This window comes from Lissotriton helveticus, chromosome 8, assembly GCF_964261635.1.
Source record: "Lissotriton helveticus chromosome 8, aLisHel1.1, whole genome shotgun sequence".
Lineage (NCBI taxonomy): Eukaryota > Metazoa > Chordata > Amphibia > Caudata > Salamandridae > Lissotriton > Lissotriton helveticus.
In genome coordinates this window covers 1,464,667,398-1,464,688,170 of record NC_136069.1, presented here as the reverse complement: position 1 = coordinate 1,464,688,170, position 20,773 = coordinate 1,464,667,398, and positions in this window count along the sequence as shown.

Below are 20,773 nucleotides of genomic sequence, written 5' to 3'. Positions count from 1 at the left end.
GAGCATTGAGGAGGAAGAGAAATCTCCCTCCCACCAGACTTTAGGAAAGGATCAGCCTCCTCAGGGAACTGACCCCTTGTGAAGAAACTGCCCCAGAGGTAGTCAGGCCTAGCCTGGCAGAGCCTCTGATGTCAGTGGACCCTTCCAAGGTGGGACCCAGTCTGGAGCAGGTAACCTGCCCCTCTCTACCCTGCCTCAGTCAGCTCAGGGCTGTACAGGCCAGGGAGGCCAGTGTTGGACCCCAAAGGGCCCCCTGTCCAAAAGAATCTCCCAATCAGCAGATTAAGGGCACTGAAGCTAGCAGACCTAGCCAAGTGAAAATAAAACACACTCCTGAGGGATCCCCCTTAAAATTAGTTAGGGACCTCCCACAGATGGACACTGTTGGGCACAGCCAAACTTGGGACCTGAGGGCCCCAGACATGACCTGTCCCTCCAGTAAGCCAAACAGAGGGACCCAGCCTCCAGCTTTAGGTAGCCAGAGGTTGACCCTGAGAGCTCACAGCAACTCAGTCCTGGAAAGAAAGGCACACATGGTAGATGGTGATTGGAGGAAGTTGAGCCCAACATTAGTGGAGTCTCACTTCAGTACTCCATCCCAGCACCAGCCTTTTACTTTACCAAAACACATCACAGGTAGAGATTCCCTATGGTGGAGACCCTCAGATACCCTTAGTGTGAGGGATTGCTTAGTGGACCATGAGATAGAGGGTAACCATGCCAGTGCTGGTACTTCCTTATATGGCCACTTAGGCAATATAGGCTTACCTGGTCAAGGATAGCCTTATCTCCTTTCGTTTGGGGGGGGGGGGGGGGTTATGTAGGAAGGTAGATCCCTGACTATGGTTGCCCCCAACTTTTTGCCTGGTGTTTTGCTGGTTTTCTGACTTAGTTGACCTGGGGCCCTGCCATTCAGGACCCCAGGCCCACTGCTCTCTCTGTTAAAATCGATTCCATGTACCCTAGGTACATATCTGATTGGATACTGAGTCACCTTATCAGTCCCTGTACAGTATACCTTAGGTATCCAGGGCATAGGTGTACCCAGGGCCTACCAGGGGCTGAAGCATGTATTATGCCACCCCTGGCTGGCCATCCAAAACTGACACAACTGGCTGCTTGACAGCCGGGGCAAGGTGGTGTACACACCCTTTGCTTTAGATATAGTATTCCTATATCTAACCCTAAAATGGACACATATATTCCTATCAGTCACTCCTATGGCAGGCCTTATCAATCCTGAAGGCAGAGTGCTTGGAATAATGTGAAATGGTGCTCTGGCATGAGCTGAGCCCGTTTGCAGCTTGCGGAACCAAGTCCTAATAGCTGTTCCATGATAACGCTATACCATATACTCTTAAGTGCATTATGTACCTCGCGGTCAAATGCTAACTTTGGTATAACATTATCAAAACATGTCGAGTAAGGTGTCATACGAATTCGAATACTAACCCCTCGCCAATTCTGGCGACGGGGTTAGCATTCCACCCTTCTAGAGGGACACGACATGTTGGTAACCTGTAACCCCGGTTAAAGTCTGACATAGCCTCAGCTTCCACAAAATGGATGCTGCCACCGAGACACAAGTCTGCCCTCCTGCTGCTGGGAGTCCTTCCAGCGCGGGAGGCAAGGACAAAGGGTTTCCTGCCAGGGGCGGTGCCAGCACCGTCCCAGACAGGTTTTTGTGTATCCCAGGTAGGCAGGGCTATAGAGGAAGGTGACTGCAAGTGGCACCCCGGTGCTCACTATGCATAGGCCGCTCTGAACCAGTTCCAGGGCACACCAGCCCCTGAGCTGGGGGAAGTCCGGCTGGGGAGAGGGGTGTAACCACCCCCCTCCTGGTCCCACCCATAGGGCAGGACTTAGTCGCGTGCCAGCCCCCTTTTGCAGGATAAAGGTAGGAGCAGGCCCCCTTCCAGATTAGATCATCTTTGAATCCTGAAACTACTTTCCACGAAAGGAACTCAAGACTCTTCCTAAGATTTCTCCCTTGTGACTAAGGAGTAGTCACCCTGCAGCAGCAGGCACCATCCAAGCATCGCGGTTTGCTGTAAGTCTCTCCTCCGGATCAAGACTGCCCAGCTCGACGAGAACCGGCTTCCCTGGCACCTCTGACCTCTACCTACATCATCAGCCCAGCTGAGACCCGTGGGTGCGACGAGACCTCGAGGGACCGGCCATCTTCAAGACTGCACGACGCTTGCCCAGCACGACTACTGAGGGATCCTCACGTGAGTGCTTTGGGGTCTGAGAAGCCCCAACCCTGAGCAGCTCCAGCACCGAAGTCCAGCCCCCTTGCATCCACAAGATCTGCGTGGGGCCCTTCTGCTCTTTGCTGCTCACCGCGTTGTCCAGGTCACTTGCCCGTTGGCTAGTGGCCCTTCTGACGACGAACTACGACGACAACACCGCTGGTCTGGTTGCTCCAGACTGGCCCTTGCTCCCCTCCAACAGAGGAGCACCCCGGACCTTCCTGGTCCACTCCAGACGCCATTTTGAGCCCACCGCGTGGGCTTGCATTTGCCAAGAGTTGTTGCCCCAATCCTGGGTCCAGCGACGTCGACAGCAGATACCTTCGTGGGACAGCTCGCCCCTCCATCTTTGTCACCGACAACGCCTCCTGGTCTGAGAGACTGCAGAGCCCAGCGTCGCCCACTCACCTGGTCGAGGTGACTTCGTCCGGTGCCATCCTGGTGCCCACCTAATCACTGGCTAGTGATTCAGAACTTGGTCCCCTCTGCTTACAGGTCTTCATCTTCATCGATCCAGGCTTGGATCACCACGAACTTCTTCACTGGTCGCCTGCCAGCAACTTCTTTCTTCAGACTCCATAGACTGCAACGAGGATCTCCGACGTCTTTTCAGCCCTATGCAGCCGCAGCCCCTGGGCTAGGTAACCTGAGCATTTCGGTGCTCCAGCATAGTCTAACTATCTAAGTGTCAGGATCCTTTGTCGTTTCAGCTCTACTTAGTCGGGCTCGCCCGAGAACACTAACTTTGCTTTTACTAGCCTCCATAGACTTTTTCCCGCCTTACGCGTGAGAGTTCCCACTCTGCACACGACGTCCCTAGGCCTCCTGCTTCTAATCTAAGGGTTCAGCATTGTAGGTCTAGCGTTTCTAAAGTCTATAAGAGTAGTACTTACCTGCTAGTAATTTCGCATTCCACTTCTTGTGTATATGGTTTTTCGTGCCCCTCGGGCATTTGTGTAAATTGTGCGACTTTAAGTATTTCTTTAAGAGTTTTGTTGTGTGCTTAGCTCCCTTTCTCATAAAGAGCCAGGGTAGTCTTGTTATAAATAAATATACGTTTATTTTCATAACAACTTGTGTGGTGTCCTTTCACTTGGTGTTCAAGGGGTATATGTGATGGTAAAACAGCTGGCTTAACACGCCCTCTAGAGTTTAGCCTAAAGACTGCACGTGTCCATGCTACTAGGATAGCTGGTCTATCAGGTTGACTTACAACCAAACATCAATAAGGGTTGTTTGGACTGATACATAGTGATCACTAGAATAGTGAGCACTGCATAGCAGGCCAACTTCTCACAGTATCCATTTAGGTTTCCTTCATAATTCTTTTGTCCTTTCACCCTGCCTGTGCTGTCTATTTTAGTTGACTTCCTAACTCAGCTAAAAGCAATGTGCATGCTAAGAGTTTGTAGCTGCCAGAACACCTGGGTTCAGACTCCACTGTCAATCATTTTCTGCTGTTGTAAACAGTTCTGTTCCCCCTCCCACTTTGTAAAGTGATCTCCCATCTGCCCATGTTTGTCGGTAACTATTCCTGTGTAGGCCTGTACCTTCTATTTGTATCCACATGCTTACCAGTGCAGAAAAAGCTGTATAGAAGGCATGTGTTCCGTGACTTCAATGTACTACCTCAAGCAGCACTTGAGAGTGCTGTGCGGACATAGTCCCACTCATGAGTGATTAATAAACTTGTTATTTGAATTCCAGCTTCAGTGCCCAATCTCTATTTTGTTCGTCTATGGACCCGTGGACAGAAAAGGGTTACTCCTGCACCGGTGTGCTCATTAAAAGGCACATTTCCACAGTTGGTGCCCAGTGTGGGGCCTCATCTGAGACGCAGCCGTCCAATGGAGCGGTCTTCACAGAAGAGTGGAATATTACTGAGGAGACGTCCTGCATGAGGAGACCCTTTTCTTTGCAGACCAAAGTGACTTTTCCATTTTTCTCGATTTGACCCTCCAGGTGGTGGCCAGTCCCGACTGAGGAATCCTTTGGCATAATTATTTGCAGTAACCATTAGGTCGACCAAGAGATTGGCAGTTGGAAGTTGGAGACTCTTGTTTGGTAAGGTTGCTGAAGTGGCACTCTTGATTTGCTTGGCCATGATTCTGGTTTTGTTTGTTTGATTTATTTTCTGCAAAAGATAAAGGCTGGTAATGTGGAGATTTTTCTCTACTTTTGAATATTTTGGAAGAGTAATATTTAACAAAAATTTGGTAGCATGCCTGTTTCAAGCACACTTCGTAGGTTGTGTTGCTGTCTTGGTGGTACCAAAACGGTTTTAGAAAAAAGTCAGCCGGATCCCCCTGAGGGGACACCTAATAAAGACATATGTGTCAAATATGGTATTTCTTCCATAATGTACAGTACACTGTGGAACAAATACACAAAGAAAGATTCTGATCTACAGTGGCCTGTGAATGGGTCATTTGATTTTAAAAAGGTTTAATATGTAGAGTAGTGTTTATGTGAAAGAAAAAATAGACAGGATATGTTTGATTGTTTGCGTATGTGGGAGAAAGAAGTACGAGAGAGTGAAAAGAGCAGAAGTTATAGCAGAAAAAGAACAATGAAAAACGATATATCAAAAAGCGCTCAAATTTTAAAAAATAACGAAAAGAAGGAAAAATAGAATAAGAAGATAGGGAACGTTGATTAGAGGTAAATGGCCAGTATCCTATTAGGCACCCTATTTATCCCCTCCTTAATAAACCTCAGGATGACTGCATCCTATTAGATCAACCCCCACCCCGTATAAATTCCACACTCCAAGTGCCCCTGAGGATGAGGTTTTTGAAAAGGAACATTTGTCTTCAGAAGAAAAAGATAAAGATATGCAAATTTGGCGGCAGACTTGCTCTACTTTATTTAGGGAAGAGAAAGATAACTTGTGGGATATTGCTAGAGAGGAAGCACGTCAGATTACTACAGCAACCGCCCTCACATTTGCAGTTCAGACTTGGAAAGACAGCAAACAGTTTTTTTTTTTTTTGAAAAATTCACTTGGGAGCTAATATATGGTTTGCGGCATATTTCTAATGCAACAAAACCAGATGATATAAGTACTGATTATAAACAGTTAGAAGATGGGACTTTCCTTTTTTTGAACCTACCTGATATGATTAGACGAGTGGTCCAATTACGAGATGAGACATTGCGTTTGCGAAAGGGGCAAGAATTAGCTAGGAAGAATAAAGATGCTGAAGCAGTTCAATCTCAGGCAAAGAAAGTAGATGCTTTGGTGGATGTGAATAAACTTAGAAGTAGTGAGTCTGCTATGAAACCTATGCGTGAAGCTGCACCCCTGTATGTTCCTCCGAAGGGTGCGGGAACCAATAATGATACAACTTCGGATGATGCAAAGGGATATTTTATATATAATTGGGTTTACACTCCTTGGAGTAGAGCTGATGTGATGGCTCTTAAAGCTGCTTTGCCCGACCCCCAAAAAGAAATCCTGCTGCCTTCTATGAGGAGGTGGAAGGAGCCATTAGCTCCTGCACTATGACCTTGCCAGAGATTGATATCTTCTTTGTGCTTATTTTGTCCCCTGATATGTGGAGGACAATATGTAAAATAGATGGCAATGCAGCATTTGGTGACACCTGCGTAGATTTAGAAAGAATAGATACGGAAAGGGAGCCTGCGCAGAAACCACAGAAGGACATATTAGCTATTCCTAAAGCTATTGTGACTAAGTTAAAGACTCTCATACCCCTAAGAAAATAGATTGGACCATGTTAAGTCCTGTAAACAGAAAAAGGACGAGTTAGTTTCTGACTTCTTTTCAAGGTTTGAGGAAACATTCCATGATTTTAGTGGTAAGTCATTAGCCGACAAAACGGGTAGGCATTTGTTTGTTGATAAATTTGTTGCTAATATGTTACCAGAAATAGCTAGTCGCTTAAAGGCCAGTGAGAGTTCTTGGACCACGTCTTCCCTAGTTTCCCTTTTGACTATGGTCCAATATTATGAGCAACAGGAATAGGAAGCAAAAGGTAGGGAGGATAAGAAGGTTAAGGCATTAAAGACAAAAGTTATGTTGGCTCAAGTATATGGTCCACCATTTAGGGGAGGTAGAAGAGGCGGACGCGCAATGTATATACCTGGAGTGCCCCCTCATCCTCGAGCACATTTTTCCCCTGATACTGGGCATTGGCGTTCTGAGTGCCCCCTTTTGCGAGGTCAGCAGTATCAATGGGGTAGAGGAAGTATTAGAGGACACCCAGGGAATTCAGGAAATAGGGGAGGAATAGGAAATCGTACCAGATTTGAGGCAGTTGAACACGGACAAAATTATTCTAATACCTTTGATAGACATCAATATCAAATGTCAGATTATTTGGCTGATGGTCTTGGGGAATCTGACTATGCATAGGAATGCCTAGGATGGGGTAAGGAACCGGTTAAGGTCCCAGTAGATCATAAAGGTCCTTATGTTGATGCAAATGTCTTGGGCTCTACTAATCGGTTTATGGTTGATACAGGGGCTACTTGTAGTACTCTTTCTAAAATTGGTTCCTAGGGCTCTCCTGTCCTGCACAATGATAACATCGATAGGATTCGATGGGACACCTACACCTAGCCCACTTTCACAGCAACTTGAATTTGGACTTGACAAATTCACTGCAGCATGTCCATTTTTGCTTTCCCCTAACACGCCGGATAACAGTGTGGGTATCGATATGCTTAAATATTTTCATGCCACAATACATTATTCTCCAGAAGGAGTGCGTGTTATTTTAAATAACAATTATCCAATGGTTGAGAGATCCTGCCTTATCAATGAGGATGCTGCTCTGGCGTCCTTACCTAGTGTGAAAGGAACACTGTCATTGTTATCATTTCTTGCCTCCCATCATCACAAAGTCTTGCGAAAGCAATTGCAATATTGTAGACAGCAGGTTACCTATTTAGGTCACCTCCTGTCTAAGGGGAGATGTGCATTCACACCAAACCGCATTCAGACCATATTAGACACTCCTGTACCCTGTATTCAAAAGGATGTCCGTGCACTGATTGGCCTTACTTTTGCTTGTAGACAGTGGATCCCCAGCTTTTCGCACATTATTAAACCTTTGTTGGCCCTTTTGACTAAAGATACTCCGATGCCTTTCCATGGATTACTGAATGTCAGAATGGCTTCCAACAGTCACACCAAGTTCTTTGTTCTGCAGCAGTATTAGGAACTCCAGACTACGCTCACTAACAAGAGCATGTGAGCTTAGTACAGATTTGCTTGTTAACATTTACACTGATAGCCAATACGCCTTCGGTGTGACACATACCTTCGGGCAGCTTTGGAAAGAAAGAGGCTTTCTCACTTCACATGGGACACAAATAGGGCATGGGGAATTAGTACATAATCTGCTTACTGCCTTGACCTATCCTAAGTGGCAATTGTTAAATGTAGCGCACACAAGAAAGTGAGCGATAAAATAGGAACAGGCAATGTCTGTGCAGATCACACAGTTCGGGAGACAGCAATGCAGCGAAGTACAACATCTATGTAGTTAAATCACAGGCTGAACATTGTCATGATGCCAGGCAATAGGTCCTGGACATGCCATAATCTGACTCTGTTGATGAATTAGGCCAATAGTCCAAGGAGGAAGCATTGGGTGATGAGGACTGTTGGAGGAATAAAGAAAGGACAAAGTGGAAGTTACCCACCGCCTATTTACACCCTATGATTCAAATGGCACATGGGCCTGCACATGTTGGAGCATCCTCCATAGCAAAGCAACTTCTACAAGTTTGGGATCATCCTTATATTGCTGGCACTGATAAAAAGATAGTCTAGTCTAGTCTTGTCTGTCTCCAGTATAATCCTGGAAAGTGAACGCAAACTCCAACAAGGACCTGAGGAAGTCTTCCCGGACCACACGATCCCTGGCACATCTAGATATCTGCTTTGATCCAGGAAGAAAGACCTGAGGAAGTCTTCCCGGACCACACGATCCCTGGTACATCTAGATATCTGCTTCAATCCAGGAAGAAAGACATTTCATCGTAGAAAGAGACTGTTTGAGCCACTGTCCATGGTGGTTAAAGACTGACTACAAAGGGGGTAACCTATTAGTGACTACTCATCTCACTGTTAGTGAAGAAACCAACGCTTGCCCAGGACCTTAGGGCACCATCTGTTTTGTTGTTTGCTGATGAAAATGAGCTCGCCTAAGAAGAAGGAGATCGCTGCGACAATGTGCAAATGCTGTACAATCTGCATTCTTGGTCTAACTTTGACTGTTGCCATCATCGCTACTGTAATGTGGGTAGTGGAGGAAGTAATGCCTGGAGCCTCCTTACCTAACATTATTGTTACGTTACTTGCTGCAAAAGAGCACCATCATTTTGATTTGCCACAACATGAACAGGGATACAGGCAAAATCTGAGAAACAATTCATTTCTTCAAATGTTGCATTAGACACACCGGCTAAACAATGCTACTAACAGTTGGGTATGTGGCAAGATTCCTCCTTATCAGAACATAAAAGGAATCCCATTGTCACCGCCGCCATTCTCTAAATAGCTCATGCCTAGCTTGGTTCAAACTTCTACACGCCTCTAATGAAAAAATTCTGTTACCCCAACGAAGATGGGGACCTACAAGCAAAAGCGACTGCTTTAGAAATGGAAGAATATAGTAAAAGAAGTGCAGCAGCAAACTATGCATATTCAAATTCTAGGTTGGGTAAAGGAAATGGACCTCTTGTTATCTCTATTACCATGACCACCGGCCCCCTTTTTGTACAAAGTACAGGCGACGTGCCAGTGTGCCACAATAACTGTACTGCAGTGTTGCAGGTTTCTATGAGAGACTGAAGCAGCTTCCTTGCATTTCGTCACGCTTATTTTTGTGTGGAACTAAGGCATACTACTTCCTACCTCCAGGCTGGTCTGATACCTGTTACATAGCCCTTCTTCTACCACCTGTATTTTTAGCTCTCCCAACTTACCATCAAGATTTGCAATAGTTCAATCACTATGATAGTAGTAAGGGAAAAGGTGCAATCGATGTCTCTGTAGTTGACCAGACAGATGCTTTGTTCCCTCTGTATTTCCACTTGTACTACTTGTCTGCCATCTAAAACAAATGTCCAAAATGTAAATGCCCATTTAGCAGTAGATCAAGGAGTCAGCAACATGATGCTAATTGATATGTATAACATTTATCGTACCCCTTTTAAAGCATAAGGAAATGTCTAAGCTTATGCCAAATGGGCCGTCTGTGGAAAACGTGCAATATTTTACTTGGCATGAGCTGTCTATTTTAGTTGACTTCCTGACTCAGCTAAAAGCAATGGGCATGCTAAGAGTTTTTAGCTGCCAGAACACCTGGTCTCAGACTCATTTTCTGCTGTGGCAAACAGTTCTGTTCCCCCTCCCACTTTGCCGACTAAGTTAGATTGTTAGATTAGATTAAAATACTTGTAAAGCGCATGGCTGCCTCGGCAAAAAGGTGTCCCAGCGCTGGAGCAAGACTAGGCAGGTGACAAGACCAGGAGGTTAGACCTGAGAGAAGAGCCAGGTCTTCCCAAGATGTCTGAAGGCCTGATGATCAGGGGTTATGCGAATGTGTAGGGGAAGAGAATTCTAAAGAGTGGGGGCCAGGCGTCTGAAAGGGCGGCCGCCGGATCTGGTTCTGCGTATACGAGGAATACGTGCAAGACACTGGTTCGCTGAACGCAATGCACGTGATGGGGTATACAGAGTGCACAGATCACCTAGAATGTCTGGGGCGATTCCTATCAGGATCTTGTGCATGATGCAAAGCGTCTTAAAGCAAACAAGCTGTTCGATGGGCAGCCAGTGTAGACGACAGAGGAGATAGAGGCATGGCTGAATTTAGGAAGGGCAAAGATGGCGCGTGCTGCCGCGTTCTGGACCTGCTGCAATCTGTTAAGCACGGGTTTATTAGAGCCGAGAAGAAGCACATTGCAGTAGTCCAGGTGGGCCAGGATAGAAGCTTGAATAATCAACTGGCGTGTTTGGGCATCAAAAAGACCCAGTATCAGTCTGAGGCCGCACAGTAATCCAAAACATTTCCCGGGCCACTGATTTGGCATGTGTTTCTAGATTGAGATCTTTATCAAGTATGAAGCCCACATTTTTCACTGCAGGTTTAGGGTCAGGGGTCACCAAGTGCCAGAGGCCACCATTCATTCGTCCAAAGATGGGAATCTCTGCCAACCAGGAGAATCTCTGATTTGGTGGAGTTCAGTTGGAGACAATTAGCTGTCATCCATTCTGCGATAGCAGAGATATCTTCTTTAAATTTTATTTTGTCTTGATTGGGATTTTTGGACAAGGCAATCACCAGTTGGGTGTTGCCGGCGTATGACACCAGGGAGATTCCTCATGCTTTGGCCATACGTGCCAAAGGGCTCATATATATATAGAAGAGCGTAGGGCTCAGTGAAGAGCCCTAGGGAACCCCACAGCGGAGAGGGTGGACATGGGAGGAGAAAGGGGGAGATGTCACTTGGAACATCCGGTCGACCAAGAAGGAGGAGAACCACGATAAAGCTTTATTTCTAATTCCTATCTCCTCCAGATGGAGGAGCAGTATTTTGTGGGAGACTGTGTCAAATGCCGCGCGTAGATCCAGCAGCACCAGAGCTGATGTACTGCCAGCATCCAGTGCGGACTTGAGTTGTTCTACTACAGCCAATAGAGCTGACTCTGTACTTTACTGTGGTCAGAAGCTGTTCTGTGAACTCTCGAGGATATGGTTGGTTTCTAAGAAGTGTGTTAAGGTAGAGTTCATGTGTGCTTCCAGGACCTTAGAGAGAAAAGGGAGCAGTGAAATCAGGTGGTAGTTTTCCGGTTTAGAGATGTCAAGTGTTGGTTTTTTGAGTAAAGGAACCTCTTTAGCATGCTTAGGCACTACCACTGTGAAAAGGGATAGATTAAGTAGCTCCAGACATACAGGTAGTAGACCGTCTTGAATTTTCCTGAAAGTGTCAGGTTTAAGGGGGTCATCTGGAGATCCTGATTTGATTTTGAACACTAATCTCTCTAGTTCACATAGGGGGATAGGGGGAAGTGATGCAAGAAGGACAGTCCCAGGGCCGATGTGGGCATTCTTCCCACCGACACTGGGGGATATGCCATGACCGAGCTTTAGGTAAATATCTTCGACCTTCTTCAAGAAGAAGGTCGCCAGCTCATCACATTGTTGGTTAGAGGAGATAGTATTGCCTGATTCTGCTGGGGAGGAGATCAAATCCTTCAGTAGAGAAAATAGAGTTTTACTACGATTGGTGCTTGTGGTGATCAAGCTAGAGTAATGAGCTGCTCTTGTTTTGCGCACCAGCTTATGATAAGATTTAATGGCCACTCTGTATAGCGCTTTGGCCTGGGGGTCATATGACTTCCTCCAGGATCTTTCCAAAATTTTACAATTTTTCCTGGCAAGGGTTAGATCTTCATTAAACCAGGCGTTAGCCCGGGTACTTTTGGAGTGAGTGAGTTTGGTGGTAATGCAAGTGTCGAAGGCTTGGGTTATCCACCTTTGCAAGAGCACGTCAGCCTCTTCCATGTTAGATTTTACCAGAGGCTTTGCGCTCAAAGCTGCAAGGAGGTCTGCTTCATTCAATTTATGCCAGGGCCCTTTTAGTGAGGGATGCTGGTTAGGCAGGGGCTTAGAGCCAGCTATCATTAACCGCATAAGAATGAGGAAATGATCTGTCCAAAATCCAAATCATAGGAAGTGGTGGTAGAACTTCCAGTGACTCTAGGTTAGAAAATATAGGGTCAAGGAGATGTCCCGCTCTGTGCGTAGCACTAGGGGCCAATTGAGTCAGCTGACAAGCTGCCAGGTCCACTAAAAAGCTGAGAATCTCCGGGAATTCTTGCAGTTCTAGGTGGAGGTTCAGATCACCTATAATATTAAAGTTGGCGGTCTGCAAAGCTAGAGCTGAGACCGTGTTTGTCAGGGCTTCACTAAAGCGTTTTGATGGGCCAGGAGGTCGATAGATGATGAGGCCAGAAAAGGTGAATTTTGCACTCAATGTGATTTTAAAAAGTGCACTCACAGTCGGGGAGATCTAGGGGGGACAGACAACAAGTGTGGACTGATTTGTATATAATCGCAATACCACCCCCTCTCCATCCTGTTCTGTTTATGCTGCGTATGGCATAGCCTGTAGGAAGGGCAAGAGCTGGTATGGCCACAGAGGACGCACAGAGCCATGAATCTCATGTGAATGTTCCTGGAGAAGATCTAACACTTCAGCATGGTGTTTAGGCAAAGAGCTGCAGTTAATGCTTAGAAGAGTATGTGTCGACATCTTAGGGCCACATGATGTGGAGTGCTTCAAGGGAGACAATATAAAAGTACAATGTTCACAGACGGAAGGGCACTCATCTGGGGCCCAGCTATGAGTCCCGCAGGTATCTTCTCTATGTAGAGCCCGTAGTTCTTCGCCGGAGTAACTAAGTCTTGGGTTTTGGGTGGGATAGAGTCCCTAGCCCCTGGCGACGTCCAGGTGCGGACGGGCGCAGACTGAGCCATGATTTAAACTGGGGAATAGTTGGGGGAATGATTGACAGAATTTTTTTATGTTCTTTTAATTGCACTCACAATTTTGGCAAACTGCACCCTCTACTTTCTAAAAGAATCTTGTATTAGCCTTCCCATACGTTTTTAGTTCTTTCCTGTGGCTGTTCATGCTTCCTGACTGTCGCAGTCTGTCATGCTGATTGGTTGGCTCTCAGCCAAACGGCACGCAGCACAGGCGGAGCCTGCTGAGCTCCAGAGGCTTTAAATGCACACCGGCGCAAGGACGTGCAGCGGACGCGCGCGCAGTTGATCTCCCATCTTTCCATGTTCTATACCTGTGTAGGCCTGTACCTTCTATTTGAATCCACATGCTTACCAGTGCAGAAAAAGCTGTATATAAGGCCTCTGTTCTGTGACTTCAATGTTCCACCTCAGGTGGCACTTGAGAGTGCTGTGTGGGGATAGTCCCACTCATGAGTGATTAATAAACTTGTGATTTGAATTCCAGCTTCAGTGCCAATCTCTATTTTGCTGGTTTGTGGACCTGTGGACAGAGAAGGGTGACCTCTGCACCGGTGTGCTCATTAAAAGGCACATTTCCACATTAGGTTTGGTGAGTGTCAGGGCTTTGATACATATCAATTCTGTCCATAGTAGGGTATTTGTTTTGGAACAGACGTTCAGCATTTTTAGGAACTTGGCTTTCTCTGAACAGTTGTATACAGATTGAACACTGCACTCAATGGTCGCTTCCCATTGATCTGTGGTTGAATGTTCATGTGAACTATGCTACCTGTAAAGTGTATGCTGTAGGGTCAATGTTGCACATAATGTATGCTTTCTGCATCTAAGGGAGTTGTATCTGTGATGGCACTAATGATGCCTCATATTCTCCTGAGCTATTTTGTACTTACTTTCAGTTCTCTAATGCCATACTAATTTATGGAGCAATAGGTTGAAAAACGAAGTTTGGATGATGTCATCAGTGATGTCATCAATGATGTCATTTGAGATGTCATCAGTGATAGCATAAATTATGTCATAGAACATGTCATGAGTGAATATAGTATATAGTAATATGTGAGGTCATAAGAAGTGCATGGCAGGGACGCAAGTTATAGTTAGCACTACTAATTATAAGTGGTGAATTTCTGTGTTTTTTGTGGTCGAAAACATTAATGTTGTCATTGACAAATTCACCAAGGTATAACATTACTTTAACCTTTGGTTATCTTCAGTGAATTTCTATGTTTTTTATAAAAAAGATCTTCTTATCTCACCTAACTATAACATGACTTTAACTTTTGTTTTTTCAATGACTTTCCATTTTTTTTAAAGTAAATTATTTATTTTTTGAGTGTATATGTAGTAGAATGAGTGAAGAATATATTCTTGGTTTACAGGTGTGTGTAGTAGGGTGTGTGAATGGACGGACCTCCCTTTTGAGAACTCTCTCTTAGATGACAGGTGTGTGTAGTAGGCTGTGTGCATGGACTGGACCCCGTCTCTTAGATGATGGGTGTGTGTAGTAGGGTGTATGGTGAGCGACTGGCCTCTCCTTTTAGACCTCTCTTTCAGATGACAAGGGTGCATAGTAGGGTGTGTGGATGGAGGGGTCTCTCTTTTGAGATCTCTCTCTCAAATGACAGGTATATATAGTAGGGAGTAAGGGGAGTGACAGGCCACTCCTTTGCAAGAGATCTTTCAGATGACGGGTGCGCGTAGGTCTGTGGATGGACTGGGTTCTCCTATCAGACCTCTCTCTCAGGTGACGAGTGTGCATAGTAGGATATAGGGAGGGACTGGCCTCGCCTTTGAGACCTCTCTTTCAAATGACGGATGTGCTTGGTAGGGTGTGGGGAGGGACTGATCTCTCTGCTGAGACATCTCTATTGTATGACAGGTGTGCATGGTACAGTTTGGGGAGAGACTTCACTCTCTGCTCAGAACTATTCAAAGATTAAAGATTACAAGCACTAGAAGTAGTGTCTTAGTCATGTCTTTAACAAAATGGGAGATGAAGGGACGCCAATTTGGACTATACTCTTTTGATGATATATCTGTGGATGTGTTTTTTGATGTCCTTGACATTATGATAAGTTAACACTTGTCCCAGACTGTAGGTGGTTTTCTGAATCACTTGCAACTCTCTCAGTTCAAGGTATAATAAGAATGATAAGGATAGACGACATTAGTGTTTTTAGTGTTTATACCAGAGATGAAAGTGATTTAGCAGAAAACGGGAGGCATGTTGCCTGACAAGGATTTGGGGACATACCGGGATCAGAGCCAGACTTTATGGAATTGACATCAGGAGAGTGGAAGAGAAGAACTCTGGTGGAGGAGAGGACAGGTAGGAGGTGATGGGGATCATAAGGACAATTCTGGGTGAGTGGGAGAGGCTGGGGAAAAGCAGAGGGCTGATGGCAGGGATGGGGCAAGAAGACAGACGATGTAGGGTTGGCGTGAGGGGCTGGGAGCAAGCACAAAGACAACATAGAGTCGGTGGGAGGTTCAGGAGCAATTACACGGACAGTGGATTGTGGGTAGCAGAGGCATTGGCAACCACACGGACAATGGAGAGTGGGTGGGAAAGAGCGCTGGAACCACACAGATAATGGAGGGATGGTGGAAGGGGGCAGAGGCACTCACACAGACAATGGAGGTGCTAGAGAGAAGCGCATGAACAATGAAGGGCTAAAGGGATGAGCTGGGATCAGCACACAGAAAATGGTGATGGGCAGGGACAACCACACGGTCAATGGAGGGTGAGCAGAGGGCCTGGGGGCAATCATAAGGACAAAGGAGGTTGGTCAGGTGGGGCTAGCCAAGCACACAGACAAAAGAGGAAGGTCGTTAGGGGTTGGGTGCAAGCAGATGGACAACGAATGGTCAGAGTTAGGGGCTGGTGGCAAGTAGATGGACAACACAGGGTGGACAGGCGGTGGTGGGGTCAAACACCGTCTTACAGTGGTACAGGCGAACAAAGGTCACAATAGTCCAGATGTTTTCTAAAATCTATAAAATGTGTTTCATTTACAAAGTTAAGCTCTAATATCTCAAAATATATACCGCCAGCATGGAAAGTACAATCCAGGCACTTAAATCAGGTGATATCGATGGTCAACAACTCCACTGTGAAAACTGTTCCAGCACCACTGAATGTCATAAAACAATTTGGGATACAAAGATGATGGGCTGTGAAAATGACCCCCCCACCCCCTGTTCTTTTGTTAACAGGATCAACGATAATAACAGGGCTAGCTGTACTTTCACAGAACGGCATGCTTCTCTTGAAGTGCCCAGAATGTGCAATGCAATTAAAGAAAGAACAGATATGTTGTACAAATCCTAGTGCAATTATAACAAATAAAGCAACATTCCATCTGCTTGCGGGATAGTTATTTTGAGAAATGGCTATGCATAATTTAAAATAATTAGGACCAAAATAAATATTAATGAAGCATAGTGCCTAAGAGACAGTTCTTTAAATAGGAACACCCACTAATGTGAGAAAACATATGAAGTTGACATTTTTTAGATATTATTAACTATCTCTGAGTTAAGTGAACTTTATACGTGCAAAGGAAATGCCAGTGTTCATTATCCAACAATAATGAATCGTCTATTTGCCAACAGTGGAAAACTTAAAAAAACAACCAAGTGAAGCAAGATATGGTAAGGCGATGATGAACAACTCATGTTAAAAAGACCTGGGGAAGAATAAATCTCAATAACAATGAATGCATGGATTTAACACAGAAGTTTCATTTGTATATTACATACTAGAGGCTCCAGCCCTCACAGCTGATTCTGGATTGGAGCCCATAGATCCCAACATGCAGAGCCTTAGGTAGGCCCTCTGTGTGCATGTGGGTGACCGCAGAGCCTAAATACATGAAGTTTTCTTACATGGGACAGGCTTGCACATTGGCCCTCATTACAAGTGACAGATTTTCACCCAAGCAACAATTTTTGGTGGAATTCCACCACCCACACTTATGAGTGCTCTGGTACCTGAGGATCAGTAGTTATTTGGTACAAGGGCAGCTCCTCCGCTAAGGCTGAGGAGCTTCGCCCCACTGCTCTATGAGCAGTTTAAAAAGGAAAAATAAAATGATAATACATCGTATTATTTTTCCGAATGGCTCAGCTGGGGTTGGGCTGGGCTGTCACAGGAGGAGTGGTGGACACTCTCTTAAGTGCGCATGACGGTTTGGCTGGCTGTCTTGGGCCGGCCAAACAGCCATGAGTACTTAGCATGTTCTCACCCCGGATGTATTGCACAGCCTGGGTGGTGAACATGCAGAGGGTCCCAGTCCCTGTCTAAGCGCTGAACCACGATGCTCAGACCAATCACAACATGGTGACAGCAGCATCGTCATTGGCTAGGGATCCTGGGAGCTTCATGTCTCCTGCTTCCTGCGTCAAAGACCGAGAGGCGGCGGCCGGCCTGAAACTAAGTGGATTTTCCCAGCCCCCCTGCCTGCCACCCCTGTTGAGCATCAGCCGCCACTGATTTGGTACGCAAACTCTTGAACCTGACAATTCAGCCTGGAGACACTGGATTAACTCTCTGTTCAGGAGCGTAACACAGGTCTCCGCTCAGGGGGGCAACCCTCCAGCAGTCCCCAGTCCTTCAGGGGGGCCAAAATTCGGCCCCATATTCAACCGAAGGTCAATGAAATCTGTTAGATATAGAAAGTCTGGGGCCCTCGTCCCATTCTGCAGGGGGCCCCGCCCCGTCATTTTGCATTATGCTGCATGGCAGGGGGTAAGGGCAGGAGCACAGCCCGGTTGCTGTACGACCCCTACAGCAGCCTGGGGGCCAGACAATGCTCCCCACAGACAAATTCAAGTTTGACCTGATCTCCCCGCTGCCCACACCACCCTCCTGCACATCCCTGGCCCTCTCCTGACACTTTCCATCTGCTCTGAGCAGTCAGAAAATATTTGGGTATTTCTCACAGGAATGGAGAAAAAAGTACATAGAAAAGGACCTGGTAATACCGGGTCCATGTAGTTATTTCCTACTCATTGCTGGAATGTGGTGTTGGTGTATCAAGGAGAATTGAGGCAGCAATCCCGCTGCATGCCCGCACCAAATTCTTGCAAATTTTGCCATACTCGGAAATAGGCCCATAAGGTCTTATTGTGAATGTGCAAATAGTGTTTGCCTCAAGGCAGTCGTTTACTGTTCATACTTTGGCAAAGGCATACTGATACTAACATATGTGGCCACTGCCCACTCTGCAGTGAATGAATGAATGAATGAAATATATTCCTCAGAACTTGAACAGAAGTTTTGTACCTCATAGTCTACTGTATAAACAGCTGATTGCTAACAAGAAGAAAAGATCATATAAATAATGCAAACATTTGAGGAATTATCTGAGTTACCCATTGAAAAACGATAAATAAAAGCCTACAATCCAAATATTAGTAAGCCAAATTATGTCACCTAGTGAGGTCAACAGTTACTGGGAAACAAGAAAATACATCTGACAACAATTACTCATTAGTGTCAGAGACAAGACAAAAGCTACTTCCTCCATTCTGAGCACCAGTGTTGTAAATGAACTACCATGTCAAACAACATCGTCTGTATGCCCATGCTTTCTCAGCCAATAAGCTTGCGTTCCAGGACTACGAGTACAACCCCCAATTTCAACCCATCATGACTCATCATCTGTGGTGCAAACAGCATCTTTTACATCTCATAGTTGATGAAGTTCCAAAATTGGAAACAATAACACATCTTTCTTCATTCACAAGCGGCTGCAGTTTCTTTTAAAGTAAAATAAAAAAATGTTCTAGCAAAATTGCAGATATGGTACCACAGTAAAAAAAAGTACATATTTACATCTAGGACGGATATTGGACTTTAGGTATAACATCAAATTGTATATGGGTGGTATCTGTCAATGGGAATAATAGGACTTCATTCAATGGAGGCTGCAATTCACAGTCTCTGCTGGAACTTCACTAGTAGCTGACCTGTGAAGGGGTGATCCAGCGGCCTATAGGAAATATGTCATAAGCTACGCCACCCAACTCCATAATATTCACCATAAGTCAAAAATCAATCACAAGGCCCATAAACTAACATGACATATTTTGACCAACTGAATCATGTGACCTAATTAACCTATTCACAAATTATATACATTTATATACAACCGCGGTAAATGAATTCATCACACTTTACAAACCCCACAAATTAATTAAGCCACTGTGGCGATAAGATCTTGCCAATGGTAACCTAAACTCATGAAATAACAAGGCCAGCTTGTTTTCCAAATTAAGTTTTTATTATCTATTTATTTGGAAAGTGCATTGATAATCTTTATTAAAGCACTTTATTAATGTATTTGCAAATGGTAATAATGGTTTTAAGCAAAAATCAGAAACATAATTCAAATAGAAAATAACAGTTTTTGTATCATCATATCCTAAGCCCCTAACTACACTTGCTATGTTCAAAAAGTAAAGAATAAAAGTCTTTTGGGTCTCTTACGTGCTCCAAGAGAAGTCCGTCTGCACGACACACCCATCAAAAGGTCAGCAAGAAGTAGAGTATTTCTCTTCCACAGGGAAGAGTTTTTATACCTTTCTACGCTAAACTAATCTAAGTAAAAGTATATTTTTCTGCTGAAGTCGGAGTCCCATTGGCTGTCAAGTGACAGGCTATCGTCACCACATTTTTAGAACATTAGTTCCGTCGCTTTCTTAGAGTCCATTGTCTCCAGTTTTCGAACAACGAGGCTTCCTCCAGTTTGCAACATTTCACTAAAAGAGAGCCATAGCTTCCTCGGATATGAAATTTGTCACACACTCCTCTGCCGGTTCCTGGCCTTGGCCTTGCGCGACTAAGGAACAGTCAGCTTGTCAAGTTTCAATTTGCATCACGACAAAATAATTTCAGCAGAAGGAATTTTTCCATGATGGACTCTTTCTTGCTCCGAGCAGAATTTAGCCAAACACGAATGCACTAGGCCCAAACCACGTTATGAAAACTATTATATAAACAAACACAAAAGAATAATTAATGCGAGAAATACAGTTTGGTCTGTTGCCACCCTCCATTGCTAATGATTAACCCATTAATTTATATTATCTAGCCAAAGCACACAAATAAAGCAGCATTTATATCTACCTTTCTTCATTTAATTCAGCAGGATTCTTTATGCACCTGTAAGAATAAAGTGACACCACGTAGACAGAAAGCAAAATAAGCACATGCCATTTAATTAAAACAGCTGCAATTAGTTATGACACAACAATAGACAGATTAATTTATTATTTTCCACTTATAGAAAGATGCAACATAATGCACGTTTATGAGCACACATGTTAGTTTCCCACGTATTTTTTGTGTAAATGTAACTTATCTCTAGGTTGAATTAATACATACACAATACAGATCATTAGTATTATTAATTTGGTTATGGGAGTGTGACTTCACGAGCTGAAATGAAAACATTTCTGAAACTCGCTTCATCAACTCCCTCATCTGGTGATTTACAAATCACCACACCACACCCAAAATTTAGCAAAATTTTTATCTAGAACGAGTATGATTTAAGTTCACTGTGTTAGTATTTTTCTAAAAGCTTGTTTCAGCTGTTTCTTTGCAACTTTCATATTGAGCTCTACGTAACTCCTCCAGCTCTACCTCCCTCTCTTGTTCCTTTCTCATTTTGTAAATTCTTCTCTTTTCCTTCATGTACTTCTTTCTTTTGTGTAACATGCAACTGACCTTCATTAAAACTACTATAAAAATTATTACAATCAGAGGTGTTAGAATCTTGCCAAGAACTGAACCACCAATCTCTTGAAACCAGGTTTTAATTGCCTGAAATCTTTTTGAAAGACGTTCTGAAAAATCATCCTCTTCTAAGGGAACTATTTCCGAATGCATTTCTGTGATGTTTTTAATGTACATTTCAATATTCTTGCTCTCGTCTGGGATATATGTACAGCAATGCTGAACATGTAAAATGCCACAGACTC